This window comes from Orcinus orca, chromosome 18 (genome assembly GCF_937001465.1).
Source record: "Orcinus orca chromosome 18, mOrcOrc1.1, whole genome shotgun sequence".
Taxonomy (NCBI): Eukaryota; Metazoa; Chordata; class Mammalia; order Artiodactyla; family Delphinidae; genus Orcinus; species Orcinus orca.
In genome coordinates this window covers 2,067,901-2,090,503 of record NC_064576.1, presented here as the reverse complement: position 1 = coordinate 2,090,503, position 22,603 = coordinate 2,067,901, and the positions used below count along the sequence as shown (strand labels likewise).

Genomic DNA, 22,603 nt, shown 5'->3' with positions numbered 1-22,603 from the left:
TGCCATAGAAATAGGAGAGGCTGGAAATCGGAGCTATTTGTTTCCTGCTCGGCCACCGAGTTACTTGGTGACTCGCGAGTCTTAGGACCTCTCTGCACCTCAGCTTCCTCGTCTGGGGTCTCGGGGTTGGATTAAAGGCCTCATTCTCTGATTCCAATCCCCCAGTCCTCTATTTTACAGTCATATTGGTGACATCAGGGAACGAGGGGAGAAGGGTTTTGTCTGTCCTGAGAAGTGTGCACAGCCGGCAATTACAAATAAGATGGTTTAGTTTGATCCAATCTCCAGCTGCCTTTATAAGTGGGGTTTTAGAACAAACACCAATCCATTGCCAGGTCTGCACCTCAGAACAGAAGTTCTCTCTCCTTGGTTGTTTCTAAGGCAGGATTCACGACCTTCTCCAGACCCACCTCTCTGGAGAAATGGGGGCAATCTCACATTTTAACCCAAATATCACTTTCCAGCCTGCTCACCTCAATGTGCTGAGCTCATCCACAACCAGAACCAGTTTGGATAAGAAGCCATGGAAGACACGCTGACAGTTGCTGAACGAAATTTTTCATCTTCTCCCAGAAAATGCTGGTGGGCCAAATCCTCTGCAGCTAAAACACTGATGGTGCAAAGTCGGGGCCAGCCCCTAGAGCATGTCCATCTCTCTGTGCCGCAGCCAACGCCATTCTGATAAACCAGAATTCCGGTGCAGTGAAAATTACTTGAAAGTGGGTCATTCCTGGGGATTGGAAGGCTTTCTTCTCTGTAGAGATCTTGGTTTCACTCAGGGATCAGGTGCAAAATACTTAAGCACCCTCGGGGTCGGACCGTGGCCACGCGGCCACGGGGAGGTAGGATGTCAGCCCCGCCTCTGTGAGGGTCAAACCACGTGGCTCCCTGGACAGCTGGTTCAGCTCCTCACGACAGAAACCCAGTGTGCGCTTTCTGAGCCTTCACAGAGCAAGGGAACGTACTCTGTGTGTCTGCGTACTTTGTACACGTGCTTGTGCACCTTGCACGATGCTGCGGCAGGAGGGGGGGGCATGGAAGGGATGGCTGGCAGGACTTCATAGGCTCTGGTTCTTCACGGACAGATCGGACAGACGTGATAGTTAATTTTATGTGTCCACTTGACTGGACCACGGGGTGCCCAGATACTTGGTCAAACATTATTCTGGGTGTTTCTATGAGGTTGTTTCTGGATGAGATTCACATTTAAATCAGTGGGCTGAGTAAAGCAGATTGCCCTCCCCGATGTAGGTGGGCCTGATCTGAGCAGTTGAAGGCCTGAACAGAACAAAAGTCTGACCCTTCCCCAAGTAAGAGGGAACTCCTCTTGCCAGATGGCCTTCCAACTGGGACCTCAGCCTTTTCCTGCCTTTGGACTTGAACTGAAACATCAGCTCTTCCTGGGTCTCCAGACTGTCAGGCTTCAGACTCAGACTGGAACCGCACCATCTGTTCTCTTGGGTCCAGATGGCCAACTGCAGCTCTCAGGACTGGTCGGCCTCCGTAATCACGTGACGCAATTCTTCACAATTATTGTACAATCACTCTTTCTGTATTTATATGCACATCCTGTTGGTTCTGTTTCTCTGGAGGACACTGGCGACTGCACAACCTCTGAGGTTGTTTCTCTCAGAGCTCGTCCTGGTAGACAATAGAAACTTTGGACACATTATTCAGGCTCAATTAGATTTTAATTTCTTTTTTTGTTTAAGGAAAAAAAACACACTGCCTCTAACTTAATAGTTAAATAGGTTCATTTTATTTGGCACTCCTTGAATAAAACGATTCTCCTTCACACAGAATGGTTAGTAATTCTATTTTGTTTTTCTGCCTGGAGGCGGCGGGTGAGTGAGCAGTCCTGGTTTCTCAGGCTAGGTTCCGCATCCCCTTGTGGTTTTTGCCTCCCTCGAACAAACTTTTACACTTCTTTCTTCTTTGCTGGAGAGAATTTCCTGTTTGGAAAGAGGAGATTTTCTTGAGAAATTCTAGGTGTCCCTATGAGCCTGCATTGCCTCCCTGCATAGGCTCCCACGGTTCACTCACCCCTGTGAGCCCCAGTGAGGCTGGGGAGTGCGGGACCAGGGGCAGCGCTGATCCCCTCTTTTGTGGTCCTTGACTCAGAACAAATGCCTTCCTAGGGCCGCTTGAGGTGCGGCCCTCCCACAGGTCCGGGTGGGCGGGTATGTGTGCAGATCGTGGGCTCAGCACTCAGCTAACATCACCTCGTTCAATCCCCTGCACCCCAATGAGACGGGTGCTCTGAATACCTCACTTTGAGGACGAAGACGCTGTGCCTTAGGATGTGCCCAAGGTTACCCCAAGGTCACAGAACTCACTGGGGGTCCGATGGGGATTTGAACCCAGCTTGGGGCGCTCTAAATCCTGCACTCTCAACTGTTACCCAGCCCCACCAGCTGGGAGTCAGAACAGCACCTTAGTGAGTCCTTCTCAGTTTCCCCAGAGGAGCCAGGGGACTGGAAGGACACGGGAGAGGTGGGCATCCAGTGGGGGAAGGAGGCCAGCCGGGGAGTTCTGAGTTTAAGGTGCTGGGCCTCACCCTGGTCGGGCTCAGAGGATGCTAAAGACGCAAGACAGGGCTTCCCTGGTGGCGCAGTGGTTGAGAGTCCGCCTGCCAATGCAGGCGACATGGGTTCGAGCCCTGGTCTGGGAGGATCCCACATGCCGCGGAGCAACTAGGCCCGTGAGCCACAGCTACTGAGCCTGCGCGTCTGGAGCCTGTGCTCCGCAACAAGAGAGGCCGCGATAGTGAGAGGCCCGCGCGCCGCGATGAAGAGTGGCCCCCGCTCGCCGCAACTGGAGAAAGCCCTCGCACAGAAACGAAGACCCAACACAGCAAAAGTAAATAAATTAATTAATAAACTCCTACCCCTGCCCAAAAATTAAAAAAAAGACGCAGGACAGAGCCCCAGGCGACCCGGGCGTGTTTGCATGGAGGGAAGTGGGGCGCGTGGGCTGAGGGGAGACGTCCAGTGAGCCAGGAAGGGAGAGAGCCGGCAGGGAGGTGGGGGGCGCCCCAGACGAGTTCTGGCCCCAAAGTCCAAGGCGGGGAGGCCCCACTTCAGAGCAGCTGGGCCTGTGCCTGGTGACACCTTGAACCCCTGGGAGGTCCCAGCGCCGAGCCTGGAACCCCGTTCCCAGGGGCGTTGAACCGAGGACAGGATGGAGGCCCTGCTGTCTGAGGATGATGGGGGCCTGGGGGAGCAGCCGATGGGAAGCGTCAGGACCCAGAGGCTCCCACAGGCTGGGCCGCTGAGGCCCCCTGAGCCTCCCCAAGGCCCTGGGACGAGAGCTCGGCGAAGGCGGGGCCCTGGGTCGGGCTTGGAGGTGGTAAACGCCGGGAACTGAGACAGTGCCTGGCGTGAGGCAGGTGCTCGGGGCTCGTCAGGTGAGGCCGGTTGCGGGTGACAGGTGCGCTGGAGGAGTGGCCTGGAGCCTTCACGCGGCTGCCAAGTCTACCTCGGAGAGGCCGGGGGGACAGGAGGCCAGCCTAGGGGACAGGCTCATAGGAAGGCTCCGGTGACAAGTGTGGGCCCAGGGCAGGAGGCACGGGGGAATGCGGGGACCGACTTCAGCGGTGAGGGGGTCGTAGCTGGAGAGGCCTGGGGGGGGGGGAAGCGGGGTCCCAGGCGGGGTGGGGGGCGCCTGCAGAGGACGGCACATCCGACAGGCCGCGCGGGGCCTCCCTGGGCACGTGGCTGTGTCGTGGGGCCCCGCGTCCCAGTTCTTCCTGGGAAAGAGGCACGGCCTCGCTCGGCTCAGCGGGAAGGGAGGCGATGCCCGCAGGTGGCCCAGGACTCCTGCAACGCGCACGTGGTAGGCCAGGAGACCCCTGCGCGCCCACGCTGGTGCCCCCGGGACGGCGCCGCCTGCTCCTCCAGAGCTGCTCTCAGGGCACGCGGGGCCCTCCAGTGGACGCCTTATGTCCCTTCTCACCAGGGAAGAGAATCCCAGCACAAGGACTCGTCCTCCACACTTATCCATCGCCGGGTGGCCCCCAGTTCCCTTTACCTAAAGCCTTCAGAAGACTTTCAGTGATTTTTTTCCAGAGCTGCTAGGCTTTTAATCTGATAAAGTATTTCTTGGTCCTCTTCTGTAGGAAAAATTAAGCACAATGATCAAGATCAAGAATCACACACAGGGCTTCCCTGGTGGCGTAGTGGTTGAGAGTCCGCCTGCTGATGCAGGGGACATGGGTTTGTGCCCCGGTCCGGGAAGATCCCACATGCCGCGGAGCGGCTGGGCCCGTGAGCCATGGCCGCTGAGCCTGCGCGTCCGGAGCCTGTGCTCCGCAACGGGAGAGGCCACAGCAGTGAGAGGCCCGCATACCGCAAAAAACCCAAAAAGCTGACTCGGGCTGTGGGAGGAAGTAGGAGGTGGTCAAGCAGTAACTGCAGGTAAAAGGTCCCCAGGGGAGGTGACACTATGTAGCTCAGGCTCCATTTTGTTGGCACTTTCTCATGGCTGGAAGGTCTGCATTTCATGAAACTTTAAAAAAGCCCAAGTGGGAATTAGGTATCCTCTTGGTGCTCTAAGTCCTGTGTAAGGTCTGTGTCATCTCTCCCGACGATCACAACCGAAACCTCCGCAGAGTTCACATAGGAACGACCTGAGGCTTTGGAGAAGAGAGCAGGTGTGGAAACATTACCCACGAGGGGATGAATTTCATGTGTCTGTGTTTATTTCTCTCCTGGCTTTGCCCCAAGGCTCAGCCTCAGTGGTGGTGAGATGCTGTGTCATGCGAACCAAAACTCAGATAGAAATCCATCTTCCTGGCCGTAGGAAACAGGCTAGGAGTCCCTGGGAGCAGAGAGTACCTGAGGGAATTCAGGAGGGGAGAACGCAGGAAAAGTGGATTTCCTAATTCTATGTACGGAACCCCGCAAGTCCCAGCCTCATCCTCGAACTTGTATATACACAAGACACTCAAACCACCAGAGCAAACACTTTGAGAAGTGAAAGATTTGTGGGACTTCCCTGGTGATCCAATGGTTAAGACTCCGAGCTTCCACTGCAGGGAGCACGGGTTCAATCCCTGGTTGGGGAACTAAGACCCCGCATGCTATGGGGCCAAAAAAATAAAAAAGTGACAGATTGAACCACCACCCACGCATGGCAAGACAAAATATACCATGTGAACCTAATCAGGTGGAATGATGGCTAAAATAAAAACATCAATGGTTCTCCAGAGGATTAAATCAAAACAACATAATATTTACAATGTCTAGGCTTGATACCCGACATATAGGGACCAGGAAAATATCACCTTGTTATCACAAACAGCACATTGTTAGGATGGGAACAGTGTTCTTGGTAGCTTTCTGTAACCTCAAAGTAAGAAAAAGTTCTGAAGCATGCTCATTCTACACTGTGAAGTTGTTCCATTACCTGAGTTTCCTGTCTGAACCTGCTATTTTTACTCTCCCCCGTGGTGCACTGCCTCCTTACATGTTTCGTATGTGAATTATAAGCTCATCTCTGGTGGTGCTTTTGGCTGAGGAAATCACGTGTAGCTTGGTTGAGGCTGTTTCTTCAAAGTAGTTTTGCATTTGTTTCTACCAAGTGTCTCAGCAGTGTCAATGCCAGGGCTCTAAAGCTATGTTTCCCAGCTTGACCAGAACATGCTGAAAGGACCAATTCAAACCATAACCCCCCCACACAAGCCTGTGTTTATAAAGTTTCAGGCAACATCAAAAGACAATTGACCAACTGGGAGAAAATGTTTGCAACGTACATCACAGACAGAGACCAATATCCCTCATGTATAAAGAATTCTTAAAAACGAAGGTATAGAAGAATGAGAAAAAGATGTCAACGGATAATTCACAAAAATATATAAAAATGACCCATGAACATGAGATGTTCCCACTCATTTATACTTAGAGAAATGTGAATTTAAACAACTCCGAAGTACCATTTCTCACCTGTCAGGTTGGCAGAGATGGAAATGTCTGATGATTTACTCTGCAGCCCAGGCTGTGGGGAAATAGGTTCTCGCATATGTTGCTGGTGGGGACACAAACCGGCACAGCCTCCTGTGGGCTGTTTGGTGGTTCAGACACAACCACACACGCACTACACTCATCTTTTGACTCAGCAATCCACTGTAGCTATCTATCCTGAAGATACCATTCCAACAAAATGAAAACACACACGCTTCAGTTATCCATCTCGACACTGTTTGCAAAATATTGGAAATAAGCTGAAAGCCCATGCACAGCAGGGTGGTTGAATAAACTGTATTAACATCCACACAGTGGGGAGCTATGCGACTGTAAAAAAAAATCATGAGGACGCTTTCTACAAACTAACATGGAGCGCTTTACAGTATATATTGTTAGGTTAAAAGAAGGAAAGTACAAAATATCTACAGTGTGCTACCTTTCATGTAAGAAAGGAGAGGTTATGAGAAAACATACATGATCATAGCTCAATAAAGTGGCTTAAAAAACACTGGATAAGAAGATATATACTATGATGGTATTATGCTAAGTGAAGTAAGTCAGACTGAGAAAAACAAGTCCTTTATGATGTCATTTATATGTCAAATCTAAAAAACAAAACAAACAAACATAACAGAATGAAAATAGACTCCTAGATACAGAGGACAAATGGGGGGTTGCCATAGGAGAGGGGTGTGGAGGATGGCAAAATAGGGGATTAAGGGGCACAAACCCCTCGTTATAAAATTAATAAGCCACAGGGCTGTAATATGCAGCATAAGGGATATGGTCAATAATACTGTAATAACTGTTTAGGGACAGATGGTTAATAGACTTGTCCTGATGATTGTTTCATAATGTACTCAAATGTCAAATCACTATGTAGTACACTTGAAACTAACATAATATTGCCTGTCAACTGTATTTCAATTAAAAAAGAAAACATACAATATAAAACAGTAAACAGAATAACCTTGTACCCAAAAAGGAGCATTTTCATGCACCTGCTCATTTGTGTCCAAGACAATACTGGAAGGACAAGCCAGGAAGGAGTGAGGCTGCTTAACTACAGGAGGCAGGAGGGGACGGGTGGAAAGCAGGGGGCGGGGTGGAGCGAGACTTCCCAGTGTCCTACGTTTTCTGTTAGAACCAGGGTCACGTTTCACACACTCCAGAATAAATAAGTGAGATCAACCATGATGGAGAGGGACCCAAAATGGAATACAAACCCCAGATGGAATATTATAGGTAAATAAGAGAACCCCATGGAAGGGGATGGGAAGAAAGGAACCAGTAAGGAACTTTGGAAAGCAGTACATGACGGTATACTGTAAGGCTGGGAACAAAAGTCTGTACACAGCTCTTGTCTGATAGGAAATTTGTTTTTCACAGGGGTGGGTATACGCTAGGACGTCAGCAACTATTTCCTGTGATTCTAGGACTGAGCAAGGGGGTCAGCTCTTGTGACGTCTGAGAGCCAGGTTTCTGGCTCAGTTCAAAGGAGAGGATGAAGCTCAGAATTGCCCGGTGGTACAGGCCTGGGGTCAGCGGGCTCATCTGAACAGATGGATGTAGGATAGATGGATCTGTACGCACAGAAATCTTCCTGGCTTTGTCCATTGGAAGGGCCTGGAAACAATGACACGCCAGGAGCAGTGAACACTCCCAGCCCCAGATCTTGACTTCTAACTACCATTCTCCAATACAAGAGACCAGGGCTCTTTGGAGACATGGCTGGTCCCAGGGCTGGGCCAGGGAAAGTGAGGGAGGGGCCTGGAGTTTCTTGTGTTGCCAGAAAGCCAGAAAGTACTCAGAAGCGATGGCAGCATGCCAAGCCCCCAAGAACCAAATCTGAGAGTCCAAGAGACTAAATATTAGTGGTTTGTTACCCACTATCAGTATCAACTATCGGTAAGTTCACACTGATGTAAACACATAATGGAATAAACAAGTAAATAAAGGGAGGAGAAAAAACAGTTCTTCCTTACAATAGAATTCTAACCAATAAATGTAGAAGGAGAGATGACAACAGAAAATCACCTTTTGGCAAATACTACAGTGATAATTTTTGCAGGTAAGAAGCAAAGGATGCTAAATAGGTGAAAATAGGATGAGAAATAAGATATTTTCACAGTCTGAAAGTATCTCGCCACAAGATACAAATTATTTACAAACGCAAAAAATATTAATTTCATTATGGAGAAACCTGGTATTCGCCACCTTAAACAAGTGATGAAGTGAACATCCCTGGTAATGAGATATGTCTGCATCACATCTTTAACATTCTTGACCAAAATGCGTAACCTGGATCTAGTCTTGGGGAAATTTCAGAGAGACTCAAATTGAAAGAGATTCTACGAAAGAACTAGCCAGTTCCCTTCAAGGTCATGAAGGGCAGAGATAGACTAGGGAACTTCCCAGATTGGAGGAGGCTAAAGGGACATGAGAGGTAAATGCAATGTGGAATCCTGGATGGATCCTGGAGCAGTAAAAAAAAAAAAAAATTTAGTAAGATAATTGGCAAAATTTGAATCAGGTCTGTAGGTTATTCGATAGTATCACATTGATGGTAATGTCCTGGTTTTCGTGATTGTATCTGAGTTGCTTAAGATGTTCACAGCAGGGGATGCCATGTAAAGGGAGCACAGGAAGCTCTCTGTGCACATTTGCAGGTTTTTTATGTCTAAAATGATTTCACAATGGACACTGTTTTAAATGCTCGCATTGTCCTTGTTTTACCCACGCTATTGTTCCCCAGACACGCTGCCGCGCGTGTCTGTACACTCGGGATTACGGGCGCGCACACAGCAGCAGCCCACTTCCATTTATAAATAGCTGGAGACAATCTGCCTGTCGCCGAGAGCACTCTGCAAATAAATACCTTTGCTCAGATGCACCATCATAATCTCTGCTGAGGGTGACAGCCCTCCATCCTGCTCAGCAATTTCCTTCTGTTTCCGCTCCAGCCAGGGGGCTCTTCCATGAGCCTCGGAGACCTCACCTGCACCCAAGGGTCACCCATACCTCCTGCCCAGTGTCACCGCGCCCTTTTTGGAGCTCTCCAACCAGGCTTCTACTGTGACCAAACTAAAATGTTAATAAGGCTTTTATCTCCTCTTGCAAACCTCCAACTACCTCTTTGCACCATCTCCTGTCCTGCCTGGGGGTCAGTTCCCCGTCTACCTATACCCGCTATGGATACAGGGTAATCCCTCACTGAGCAGTGCCTCCTCTTCTCCACCTGAAAAATTCAGGATACAACTGAGTAATTTTATTCTCTAGCTGGGAGAGGTGCAGTCTACCTTCACCACACCCAAGCTCTTGCTAATGTAGGAGACCTTCACTAGCTGAATCGCGCTTAAAATAGTCTAAACGATGAAGATGAAAATGCCGCCATGAACACGATGTTCGGGCAACCTTGGTGCTTCATCTGATCTGCCCTCCACCAATGCAGGACTTTGCTGTCGTGACACCTTTCCTCACGTCCTGCAGCTTTGGGCAGGGGGGCAGGACATGGCGTACAAAGAGGAGGGGCAGTGGCTAAGGGACGGCTCTGCCTGCGTGACGGGGAATCACCAGCGCTGCCTGTGTGCTTCTAAATCCATCACCTGCACCTTGCAAGTGGCCACTACATGCACGCGCTGTTTGCTCGCTCCAAGAAAGCCCTCATGCCGTGGACACGGGTCCTTCGAGGATCACAAGCTACAAGCCTTTCCAAAGACCAAGGGATGGACCCCTTTGCCATCCAGTCCAAGCAAAAGCATTTCCAATGTGAAAGGAGGGGCAGGCTGTTGACCCCGAGGTGCCTGACTTGCGGTCCCCTGGCCCGAGCATTCTTTTAGGAGCCAGAACAACAAAGGTCTAGGTACCCAGCCTTGTAACACGAGGAGGCTGTTCAAAGCCAGTGTCTCAGAACCAGACGCGCCATGGCAGCTCTGCCGGTGACAGCATCACTCACTGGAACCTGGCAGAGGGACACGGCGTGGCAGGAGGGGGACGCTGGGTCTGGCCCCCTTCCATTTGTCGTACGTGGCTGTCTGTCTCACGTACACGTCACAGCTGGCCCGGGCTTGTGCCAGTGAGCAGTCCCTGACTCTCACGGGACAGTGGCCATTTGTCAGGAAGCTTGTGGACCCAACAGATCAGTGGGCCACCAGCTGCCGCTGCTCACGGGGAAACACCTGAAGGGCAGCTTCAGGGTCTTTGCGCAGCAAGCACAGTGAGCAGCCCTGAAGTCGCAACTCAGAGCTGCTGCGGGGATGGATGGCCGCCCCCCGTGGTGCCCTGGGCCCTGGTTCCATCGGGGGTCACATGCCAGGACAGAGTGGAGCGCTTCTTCACAGTGTCAGCCCAGGGCCCTGCCCTCTGCCCCCACGTTCCCTCCTAGGCCAGCCTTTGCCTGCCCTGCTCCAAACTCATAACTTATCTCCGTCTTCTCTCGGTCACGCTTGGCGGTTAGGAGCAAAACAATTCCATTAACAGATCCGCTGGCGGTAAAGCCTGGCACCCGCCTCAGGGTCTGGATGAATCTACTGTGGTCCCAGCAGCTCAAGGAGCTGCACAGGGGGGAGGGCCCCCCAGGTCCTCAGGTTGGTCTCAGGATTGAGGGGCGACCAGGGATGAACACAGCGGGGGTGTGGTCCCCTCTGCAGCCGTCCGCGCCGCGCGACGGGTTTGGGAAGTTCATGGTCGCTCTGAGGACCCTGGTGGGCCTGCGCTTCCTCTGATGCAGACTCCCTCACCCCGTCCCCCCCCTCACTCCTGACCCCGACTCAACCCCTCCCTCGACTTGATCTCAGCCTGTCCCGGGATGTTAGGTCCATCCTCACTTCCTCCCACTTCTTCAATGAATTCGATGCGTGTGATGCAGAGACGCTGTGTCCCCAGGCCAGTCCAGCTCGCGGCCGGACCTGACTCACCCTGTAACCTCTCCCAGTGTGGGCCCACCACCAAAGACATCCAGCTGTATTTAATTTATACCCATCGGGCTCTTTGCAGAAGTAACGGAGCGGGACGCACCCAGAGGTGTTAGGAATATTAGCTGGAACTGGAACCCTATTCCTGCCCAATCTTCCAAACACCAGAGGCTGGCTCACTGGAGAGACTGGGGAACAGACTGAAACGCAGGCTCCCGGGCCCTGCCGACGGAGAAGCTCGGGGGGGCCCGGGAATGAGAAGCTGAGCCAGCTCCCCTCCCCCGTGACCTGGTCTCGCCTCCATGGCCCAGCTCGGGACCCAGCCGGAAGCCCCAGGAGCTGTGCCGTGCCCCCTTTCCTGTGCTTGGTCTTCAGGGCAAAGGGAAGCTCTGTTATCCCGCAGGATGCTGGCCCTGCAGCCTCAGAGCCTTGGCTCCCCAGCAAGTTCATTGGTTGGGGAGACGCTTTTCCCATTCCTTGGGGGCACCCCTGGGGGACACTCTGGGCTCTCCCTGTCCCGCCCACTCCAGGGAGGAGCAATGACCGGAGTAAAAGTCTGGGGAGGAACGGGCAGAACCGCAGCACCCTCCTCGGCTGGGGCGTCCACCTGCTTGCGGGACAGTATGTCTGTCCAGTGGTCCTGGGTCAGACCCACAGGCAGGAGGTGGAGGCTTGGGTCCCTGAGCCCCGACAGAGGTGGGAAATCTGCCCGACCCGGGGGAAGCAAGCTCGCTCTCTAATCATGTGTTCATCCCCAGTGAGGGAGGCGTCTCTGCCTGCATCCTCCTGTCTTCCCACCTCGTCTGAGCTCGGGGCCGGGGGGACCTGCCCGGCTGCATTTACCATTAAAGAAGAGTTCATTTTCTTTCCTGGCAGAGAATTGATCTTCATGTTGCATCGTCTTAGTGTCAGTCTGATAATTAATTCTAATACGGGCTTCTTTGATGAACAGCATGGGAAAAAAATGAGGGAAAACATAAATGTACACTCCCGCGAAAGTTTTCATCCATACTGTACTTTAAAGCATTAGCTTGGGATGCTAACACAGTTTTCAACTTCTACTGAAAACGTGCTCTGGCCACCTAGTATGTAAACAGTCAGGCTTCATCTGACCTCCTTGAACCCAGCTGTTTAGCAGATGTTCCATGAGGTATTGGAACTTCCATCTGGATGTAAATTTTCAAGAAAATGCTGAACGTCCCTGCTGCTGAATGCGTTTTCACGCGCTGCATGTAGATTTCTGCCATGCTGCTCTCTCCTGAGCAAGGGTCAAATGCTCCGTCTTGGGTCTCAGGGTGCTATTTGACTTATCTGTGTGCATTTGGACCACAGGAAGCTGCACTTTGGGAAAGCACATTGTTTTGTTCACTACTAGCTCTGGGGCCTCGGGCCAGTCCTCTTCCAGACCTTACTTTTAGCCCCTGTCGGATGGGGTCGTAGTCACTGCCCTGCTCTCAGAGGTTTAGGTGAGCATCAAACGTGCTGGGTGGTCGAAAGCTCCTATTTCCGTACGCCCCGGGTTCCCGCAGTGGCTAAACCCCACCTGCATCCCAAGCACGAGGCCCTTCTTGCACGTGCACCCAGAGACCAGCCGGGATAAAGGGACTTGTCTCTGCCTGTCTAGGTGTGACCTCCCCAGTCTAGGGAAGATTACAGCAGATGTTTGGGACGACTGTTTCATCCACATTTCCATCTGCTTTTGCCCCAGAAGTAGCTGGCCTCAAAGAATGCGACCATGATGGGATTGTGCATATGTACCACAGACCTCTAGGAACACATGTAATTAGGCTTTAAGAAATGTGTACTTGCTTTTTTTCTTTGTCAGAGTCTTTGTCGATGTTGGTGGGAGTCTTTGTGTTTGAAGAAATGATGATTTATTTGGCTCCAACATCTCTCGGACCAGAATTTCATCTTGGAAAAAGCACACAAGGACAGTTAAACCAGCAATGCAAGACCCTACCTACATGCTTCTGCTCTACGCAGACCTAAGGCAGGCGGCGAATGCTGGACTGGACACAGGGACTCAAGGAGCTCCGTGGAGATGGACCTGGTTTCTAAAGAACCTTGTCTCGGGGGGGAGACCACCGCCTCCCTAAATAAGTTCTGAAAACCTGAGATCATCCAGGTACCCTGGACAAGAAACAGGCCCCCGGAGATACGATGCTGGAAACCCGGCCCGGGCAGCGTCGTAATTCTCCTTCCCGCCCCTGCTGCCGTCTGTCCCCTCTCTGAGACTCCTCCCTCTAGCTGTCCCCCGGCAGGCAGGCACGAGCATCTTTCCTGATTTCTACCTGATGCGGCAGGGTTTCCTTTCTGTACATCCTCTGACCTCTGCCAGGGAGCTTCTAACATAGGCGTCCTGGACTGTGTCGGGCAGCCCCGGACCACACTCTGGTTCTGCTCTCACTGGCTGTGCTCTTACACATGTTTCTCTTGAACCTTGGGTTTTCACGTCTGTAAAATGGGGTCTGTGCTTATCTCATCGGGACTTTTACGAGGTTCAAATGAAGCAGGGCATGTAGGGAGCACTTAACATGGACTGGGATGGAGTTGAGGCTAAATGAATACACGGCAGCGCTGAGCCCCAGCTGTGAGCCCGGTGGTCATGTGACCGGCCATCCACGCGCTGGGTTTGTATTGACTCAAGCCCTGATTTTCCTGGTTCAGCGTGAAAGTCCCAAGTCCCGGGAGCCCCTCAGTCCCAGCCAAGTTGAAGCTGTCAGCTGGTGCCCCGGTTCCAGCTCACGTGGAGACACACGGAAAGGGGAGAAGCCCGCAAGCACCACAGGAAGCAGAGACTTCGCCCCACACACGGGGCCAGGCTCTCCCAGTTCTGTGGCTCCCTCCCCAGAGAGCCTGAGCCCGGCCAGGGCCTGGCTGTGTGCACCCAGGGGCGCTCTGAGACCCCTGCAGCCGCGGTGGGGGGTACAGGATGTGCGGAGCGTCTGGACCTGCAGCCCTGCTTCTTTCCGACGACCTGGCGGCAGCCCTGATGTCTGGAGCTGTGGACGCCCCCCGGGACCCCGGGGCACAAGCTGGAGGGCCGGCCAGGGCGACCTGAGGGGCGCGGCCTCGTGGTGGGGCTGCTGGGGACACAGGAAAGGACCCCGCGGGGCAGGGTTCCCCACCCCCCATCCCCCCACCCCCGGGCTCTGCTCGAGCGGACGCTGCAGCTGCTCCGCAGTACCTCCCCCACCTCGAGCCGGCCTCGGCCCCTTTGCTGGGAGCTACTGTGCAGAAGGACCACTGCTAAGTCCCGAAGACGTCATGGCGTCAGGCTAGACCGGGGGTCACGGGGAAGAGTGGACACTCAAGGGAACCACAAGCATTTACTGAGCACCTACTGTGTACCAGACACGGTCCAGGTGCTGGAGGGTCAGGGACGGCCCAGCCCTGGTCCCTGGTCTCTGTCGCGAGGCATCCAGCCGTGTGTGAGGGCAGGACGAGGTGTGCACAGACCTCCGGCTGTCACAGGGCCCCTACCCGGGGCTGGCGCGGCGGCCAGGCAGGGGACAGGGCTCGGCCGACCAGCGCAGAGAAGCGAGGCCTCCTGCGGTCAGTGTGACGCGCAGGACGCTGGGGTGGCCTCCGGGGACCCCCCGCGCCATGACCCACAGACATCCTGAGAGGTCCCCGGAGCGGGTGGTGACAGCCGAGCTGCAGCAGGACACACTCCCTGCCGGCGGGCAGGGACAACCTTGGGTGAGAGGGGCCGAAGTCGCCCTCAGGGCTGGGGGCTGGGGACGCCCCAAAGGTGGGCAAACCAAGACCAAAAGCTGCCGGAAACTTCCACACCTCTGTATGTTGTGCGTATAATCGTAGCTGGAAGAACCCTCAGGTAGACATGAGCCGACCAGGTGTGCAAGGTGAGAAAGCTCTGTGGTTTTAAACCTTGTCCTTTTCTACTTAAAATTTTCCTTTTTGAGAAATGAGATATTGAACGTGCAATCGGACGATGACCTACATAACATAGAAAACACTCTGGCTGCTGCGTGAGCGCCCTGCAGGGCAGCCAGCTGGCCACCCAGACATCACAGGAAGCTGACGCTGGAGGCCAAACACCCGCCCGCAGGGATCGGCGCCCCCCTGACAGCCGGCCGGGCCTCATCAGTGACTGATGGCTTCCCGTGCTCCTCCCTGCTTCCAACTCAGGATGCGAGAGAGTCAGACGTGCTCCCCTAACCCATCACACGGAGCCGCTTCTGGTCAGCACCTCCCCCAGGACACCCCTGAGTTGTCCCCCCAGCCCCTCCCCCAGGACACCCCTGAGCTGTCCCCCCAGCACCTCCCCCAGGACACCCCTGAGCTGTCCCCCCAGCACCTCCCCCAGGACACCCCTGAACCCCCTTTCCCACCATGAGCTCTCCCCTCCCCATCTGCCTGAGTCTCTGCCACACGCCAGTGAAGGTGGCTGACGCTGCGCAGCGAGCTCTGAACCAGCACCTCTGCTGTTCTCATGTGGGTCCCGTGGCTTATTTCCAGACACAAGGATTTTCCACTTCTAAGGCTCTCCACTTTCTGCCTGGGATGTGAGGGCGGGGCAGGGGCTGCAGTTCCCCTGCAGGGTTAGCTTGCTGAGCCCAGAAAGTCATCAGAAATCCCGGTGACTCCATTGTTTCTGACCTTTTCCCAAAGGTTGTCTGGGGCTCTGGGTGGTGGGCCGCCCAGACAGAGCGGGTGCTGGTGTCGGACTCCAATTCTCCGCTACAGTAACTGTCAGACCCGCCGGGCAAGTGTGAGTCCTCGTCCCAGCCACTCCCTGACCTGGTGGAGTCGGATTCTCCCTGAGAGCTCAGCTGACCACCGTCCGGCCCCAGAGCTGCGCGTCCTAACCAGCAGCATCCTGAAGGGGGTCTCACTCCGCCGCAGCTCAGGCCTGCGCGGGCCGTGGGAACGTGATCCTAGCCTCAAACCAAGTCACCTGGCTCCACCTTGCGCGGCTGCCCCAGCTTATCTGGGACACACCCACCGACGGTCACCCACCCGCTCCAGGCATGGACCAGATGTGTGATAAGAGGACCCTCCTTACCAAATCCTGTATCCACATCGTCATCCAGATTTCTTAAATCTGCTGGCTGTTCAGTGCCTGAAACTGGGGGGGAAAAACCCAATAGTTTAACAACGTTCCCTGAATTTGCACCGACTTGTCCGTCGGCCGACTGGCTTTTGCGGGGCCGACCACCTGCTCGAGGGGGAGGGGCCCTGCACGGGGCTCCTGGGACTCGGGGCCCGCCGGGAGGGAGGGGTGAGGACGGGTGGCGCGCCGGGACATGGAGGTGACACCCGTGCTCCCGGGCCGCGCTCACTGGCGCCGCCCCTCGCGGGGGGAAGGAGCTCGGGGCGGGTGAAGAGGGACCCGCACGTCCTTCCGTAAAAAGTCCACGCGGCTCCCGTATGACCGGCGGGCTGAGGATGTGACGTGCGGAAGGGACACCATCACGGCCACCTGCCCTGTGCCTCTCTGGACGGGGGGGGGGGGGGGGGGCGCAGAGGCACTGGCCCCGCCGGCTCCTCTTCCGTAAGCGAGAAGGGACACCGTCACGGCCACCTGCCCTGTGCCTCTCTGGACGGGGGGCAGAGGCACTGGCCCCGCCGGCTCCTCTTCCGTAAGCTCCTCTTCCGTAAGGCGGGGACTCTGAGTGCCGGCCCCCCGGCAGCACCGCCCAGGGCTCCTCCACCTCTTCTTAGGGCTGGGTGTCCGGCTCCAGGTCCTCCATTCAAGGTCAGGGTCGGCCCCTTCCTCCAGCCCCTGCGGAGAGCAGAGAGCAGACAGCCGCCCCCAGGGGCCGGCCGGGCAGGGCCCCCGTCCCCTCGGGGCGCACAGAGCGTTCAGGTGGCGCCTGCAGGCGCTCAAGTTCCAGCACTAAAGCAGGGACGACGCTGATTTTCCAACAGTTTTAATGATGGGCAATCTGCATACCGATCGGCTCATCTGCGCGCCCGCGGCTTCGAACAACACAGGAAACCGGCATAAAGAGGGCCGTGCTGTGATGACAATGGCTTCCCAGTGTGCTGACCTCCGTAAACGCAGCAAACAAAAGTACAGTCCTCTTTGGCTGCGACACTAACGAGTCATTACGAACGGGCACAGCTGCTCGTGCAAGCACTTTGTTAAAAATATTCTTCTCATTTTGTGTCTGTCCCCAATTATAGCGGAGCCATTGTGCCAGCCAGCCAGCGAGCGCAAGCAGAAGAATATTTACGTTCTGTGGTCTCGGCCGGTTTGCGGAGCGCACTGTCAAGTGTAGCCGCCTCGCCGTGTGGTGCCTGTTGACGCCTCCTCCCCCTGACATTCTCAGTTTTCCACCCGCCCTGTGCCCGCGTTAGGATGACAGAGCTGGGACGCACTTGACGGTCACCTGCGGACGTCTCTGTCTGCAGGAGGAGACGGACCGACTTGGGGCTGCGTCAGGAGCGCTTGGGTCAAGCCTGTGTGGGAGCAGCTCCCGCGGGCACCGGGGGCCCGACAGTCGTGAAAGGAACGGGCAGCCGGGGGAACCCAGCGGTGTGGGGTGACCGCACGTCCCCACCTGTCACAGACCCTTCGACACCCCAGCACCCAGAGGATGCCGTCCTTGGTCGGCGCCTCAAAACTCAAAGTTTCTTGCAGGAAAGCAGCTGGAAGCAGCAGCTTCTTCGTGACGAGGTCAGGCAGGGTGACCTCCAGACCCAGGCTGGGCTGGGCCGCCCCCCTGGTAACTCTGGGCCCGGCCTGGGCCACGTCCTGCTCTCAGGGGAGCCGCATGGGCCCTGTGCTGACTCTCCAGGGCCTGCTCGTCCGGCCTGGGAGCTGGGCCGGGGGTCTGTCGGGACCCCTGTCCTCGAGCTCGCCCTTGGTGACCTCTGAGGGGGGCAGGAAGGGGAGGGGTGAGCAGGGGGCCCGGGTTGCAGCCTCCTGCCAGGAAGAGGGGGTCGGGGAGCCCCGCCCCTGTCTGCACCTTCGGCCTCCTCGGCCAGCGAGTCACATCCCAGCAAGGGGGGCGCGTCCACTGTCCCCTTCCTCAACTCAGAGGTCAGGACACAGCAGCCGGAGCCAGGTGGGGCCTGCTTGGGTGGGGTTCGAACCAGCCACCTGTAAAGGACATTCTGAGACCTGGGGGGAGGCCTGAGTGTGGGCCAGTACTAGCCCTGCACGGGAGTTTTGTTAATTTCATTAGTGTTTCAATGACACTGTAGGTATGTAAGAGAAAAATGCCTTTATCTTAGCAAGAAGGCGTTTGCATAAAATCATAAGACATCTTGGACGATGCTAAAATGCTCCAGTAACAACTAAAGTGTGTGTGTGTGTGTGTGTGTGTGTGTGTGTGTGTGTGTAAAACAAGATGGCAAAACGTATACGATTGAAACCGGGTGATGGAGTTCCCACGATTCCCCCACTTTTGGGTGAGCTAGAAATTTTCCATAATTAAAAGTTAGAATATATAATGTATGCTACTCTCCCATGGAGTATTGGATCTGAAAAAAGCTTCAAATATAGAACAACACTTCAACTTGCTCCATTCCCCCGGCAACAAACGGTAAATCTGGGGAGGCATGAAGGGGAGGGACCCCAGGAGAAGGCCATGGCCAGCCTGACTCAGCCCGGGGAGGCACCCGTGTTCTCCTGCCCACAGCAACGCCCCGTGACTGTACCCGTGGTCATGTTTATCGGCTGGAACTCAGCTCCCTGCCCGCAGCAAAGCAGCAGGACGAAGACGGCCACTCCTGTATTAGCCGCCATGTTCCTCCAGCTGCAGAAGGAGGGCGCTCTCCTGAGGTCCCCTCAGATTCTCCCGCGTGGTCTCCAGGACACTGTGGAATGTCCAGGGTGTGTGACATCACGGCAGGAAGCGAACCTGGTCCTGCCCTGCCTGTATGGGGTGACAGAGAGTTGTGCTCAGGGTCTGTAACTGGGAAGGAGATGGGAGGCTGGCTGGGGCCTTGATCTAGTGGAGATCGCCTCTACTCACACCTGTTTCCTGTTCTGGTTCCTTCTTCAGTCCTGGAGATCATTTGGCTATTTCCACAGCTCATCTAGAAGCTTGTTAGAAATGCAGAGCCTGGGACCCAGCTCAGATCTCCTGAATCAGAATCTGCATCTTCACCAGAGCCCTGGAAGATACATGTGCACAGTGAAATTCTGCCTACAGGCCATCTTTTTAAGATGCTACTATGGCTCTTGTGGGCGAGGAAAAAGGTTTCTTCCACCCCCTTAGGTCTGAAAGTTAAACTGGGTCTGAAAGTTAAACTGACAAAGACAGATGAATGAGACAAGCATACACATTTATTAAATATATTTTACATGAAATGGAAACCTTCGTAAGGAAATGAAGGTCCGAAGAAACAGTTGGACCTGAGTGTTTTCATGCTGTGTTTGATGAAGAATGGAGAGTCGTGGAGGAATGTGGAAGGTCAAGGGGTAGGAGGTTAAGTGTCATGAACAGGGAGACTCAGCAAGGCCCGTTCGTTGGGATTCTTCTTGGGATCCATTTGTCTTCAGAGATGAGGATGCTCCTTTCTTCTGGGTATGGGGTGGGCCCTGTTTCAGGGAGGGAGGGTAGAGAGGAGCTCAGAAAAAAAAAGCTTCTGCCTTTCCCTCAAATTCCTCAGCTTAAGCTATGCAAAACGCCATGGTGCCGTGTTTTAGAGTAGCATTTCCCAAGCCCCATCATTCTCCCATCTGGAACTTTCCCAAGAAGACTCGTAGTCCAGAATAGATTGTCCCCTGCACGATGACCCAGTCTCTCAGCCCTGCGCATGTCTGTGGAAACAAAACAAACCGAGAAAGGCTAACGGTCAGAATAAGCTTTAAATTCGCGTCCAGAGGACAGTCACTGGAGAAGATTCTAGATGTCGGGCTCAAAGCATCTTCAGATGGAGGGAAGGCAGGCAGCCCTGACAGATTTTCCTGGTTTGCAGTGTGAATGTCTCTGATGATGTCATCAGATACTCTGGCGAACTTGAACTGAGTGGCCCCCAGAGAAACAGGCATGGAGGTTGTCCACACGTGAGCTGCTGTGGTGAATTCTCTGAAGTTTTTATCAAATGGTCCAGCTTCAGCTGGCGGAGCTTTAGGAAAAGGGCCGTTTTTATTTTAGTGATTCAAGTTTGAGGGATGGGAAAAAATTGGAAGCATTAGTTTGGAAAGTTGTAGCCAGATATTGGAGGAAATGAGAGGAATTTGGGATCCAGTCCAGTTTTTATCTTTTCCAGCTCTGTCGAGATATAACTGACATAGAACGTTGTATAAGTTTAAGGTGTACAGCATAGTGATTTTATATATGTGTTTAGTCCAGTTTACAGGTAGGTAACAAAACCTTAAAGACAGTAAAGTAATAGAAGTTAATACCCACAGGGGTGTGCTATAGTTTTCCACTGAAACATAATTTTTCTTTCTATAATCACCCCCGTGTCTATCAAAGAAAATCAAAGTAAGACTAATTTGTTTGCAAGATAAGACTAGTCTCATTAAAATTGGCCTGATTACTTGCAGAAATACAGCAAGAAGAGGGATTTTGAGTTTACCTCCCTGGAACTTTTCACAAGGGATCTCCGATTGGGCTGTGAATAGTCTCTTGAGGCTAGTAAGCGAAGCCAAAGGTCACCATCCAGTTTTGCCTTCAATATCTATAATTTGGGTGAATCCTTTCTTCTAGATGTCCTCCAAACCTTCTGAGTTTCCTGGGCCTGCGAGGAAGTGACTCACCTGGTAAAGTTGCTGGAAACCCTGTAAGAAACTCACAAGGCTTGTCTTCCAAGGATGTGTATTGGCTCATAAAATGAGCCTCAGTTCCTTAGAGCCGTCCGGCTACATCTGATCACGTGTATAGCTTGCATCAGTCTCAGCGTACTGAAAGTGATGCTCTTGGCTAGAAGTGCCTGGGGCACTCATCTGAGCCCATATTACCTGTGGCAAGGACCCCACAGATGGTCTCCCGACTGGAACCGATGTTGCAGCTGGACCGGTCCTTGTGGTTCTTATTATGATTGCAAGATGCACTTTAGCAAAATCCATGAAGGAACTTTAAAAAGACAAAGTTTATTGCTCGCAGGTCCTGGCGGGTACATGGCCACACGTGGTCCCCCTAGGACCGCGCAGTGAGGTTGTGGGTAGAAAGGGAGAGAGATTGAGCACATGTGAACCTGGGGCTCTGCCTTTGTTAGGGTCCAAGGGTGGAGTGCTTGGGGTTTCATGAGTTCACTCTTTTTTGGTGAATTGAAACATAGGAATCAGGACACAGGACGGGAGAAGCAGGTCACTCACATGGTCAGCTATCCAGGTCACGCAGGACTTTTTAGTAGGGACACTTGATGGGCGGGATGGCCTGGCCCCTTATCTAGTTGTTTAGCTAGTGACTGTGTCATATGGCTGGTAATATGTTTATTTGAGATGAATGTCTTTGAAGTGGATGCCTTGGCAATGAAAATCTCAGTGTCATGCGCTTACATGACAATCAAAAACCTTAATGTCAGTCACTTACACTACAGTGTACATTCTCAAATACTACATCCAGTCGATGCTTTGTAATATAACCAGTAATTCCTACTGTGTCCTGTTACAAGGAGAACAGATTCTTTCTTTCTTAATTTAAAAAATATTTTTTGGTCATGCCAGGCAGCAGGTGGGATCTTAGTTCCCCAACCAGGGATGGAACCCACGCCCCCTGCATTGGAAGCTCAGAGTCTTAACCACTGGACCACCAGGGAAGTCCCAGGAGAACACATTCTTACTGACCTTATGCAAATAACCAGATTGCCATGAAAATAAGAATACCCACGAAGAGTTTCAGATTCTGGAGAGATCAGGTAGAAAGAAAAGATAAATGATTCAACTCTCTTTACAAAGGTATACTTCATCAAATTGCTGTAAGGTATAGATAGCTTAAGAGAAAAGAGGAAAAGGTTTCCTTAAATCTGGAAAAACAAAACATTAAAGAACCTGCAGTTTCAAACAAAAAAAGCCATAAAAATCATAACCACTGTTCATCGATTCATTTAGTCCCACGTAATTGATTCTTGTTCTGCTTGATCTTGGGTTAGAAGTTTTATGAATCTGTCAGATTCTCCATTAGTTCTGAAAATTTTTACCCAGTCCAATGGTATGATCTTAAAGTTATTTAAGCAAAGGTCACTAGGAGCCTGTACTCCCAGAGTACCCGTCCTTTCCACAAGTCTAAAGGATGGTGCTTTTTTGTTCAAGATGAACTTTGGCCTGTAGTTGATTGCAAGAGCATTTGGGAAAATATCAGAGTAAAAACTAGCGGCCTGTGAATGACAAAAGGCTTAAAATGACCATAGTTAGAGATGTGATGAGAGTTTGCAATTGACAAGGCAATTTGGTTGTTCCTGCGGTGTACAACATGTTAAGATAACTGGAATGACTGATAACATTATTTTAGGACATACCATGGAAAGCAAGGATATTGACAAATTTCTAGGAACTTCACACAATTTCTGAAACAAACTTTTATCCGTATAAATATAACCGAAGGAAGACTAAGCATCACTTTGTTTTTTTTTTTCTCCTTTTTTGCGGTACGCGGGCCTCTCACTGTTGTGGCCTCTCCCGTTGCGGAGCACAGGCTCCGGACATGCAGGCTCAGCGGCCATGGCTCACGGGCCCAGCTGCTCCACGGCATGTGGGATCTTCCCGGACCAGGACTCGAACCCGTGTCCCCTGCATTGACAGGAGGATTCTTAACCACTGCGCCAGCAGGGAAGCCCAGCGCTAAGGCTTTTTTTTGTGTG

The 22,603-nt window shown here is 52.9% G+C and overlaps 1 long non-coding RNA gene across 1 annotated transcript; it reads right to left on the bottom strand.

Moving 5' to 3' along the window:
- Positions 1-1,825: 1,825 nt before the first annotated feature.
- Positions 1,826-16,136, bottom strand: LOC125961971 (uncharacterized). Its single transcript, XR_007473193.1, has 3 exons — positions 15,906-16,136; positions 11,720-12,787; positions 1,826-1,952 (listed from the first exon to the last, which is right to left on the bottom strand). It is a non-coding gene; the product is annotated as an uncharacterized LOC125961971 (long non-coding RNA).
- Between the last annotated feature and the right edge of the window lie 6,467 nt (positions 16,137-22,603).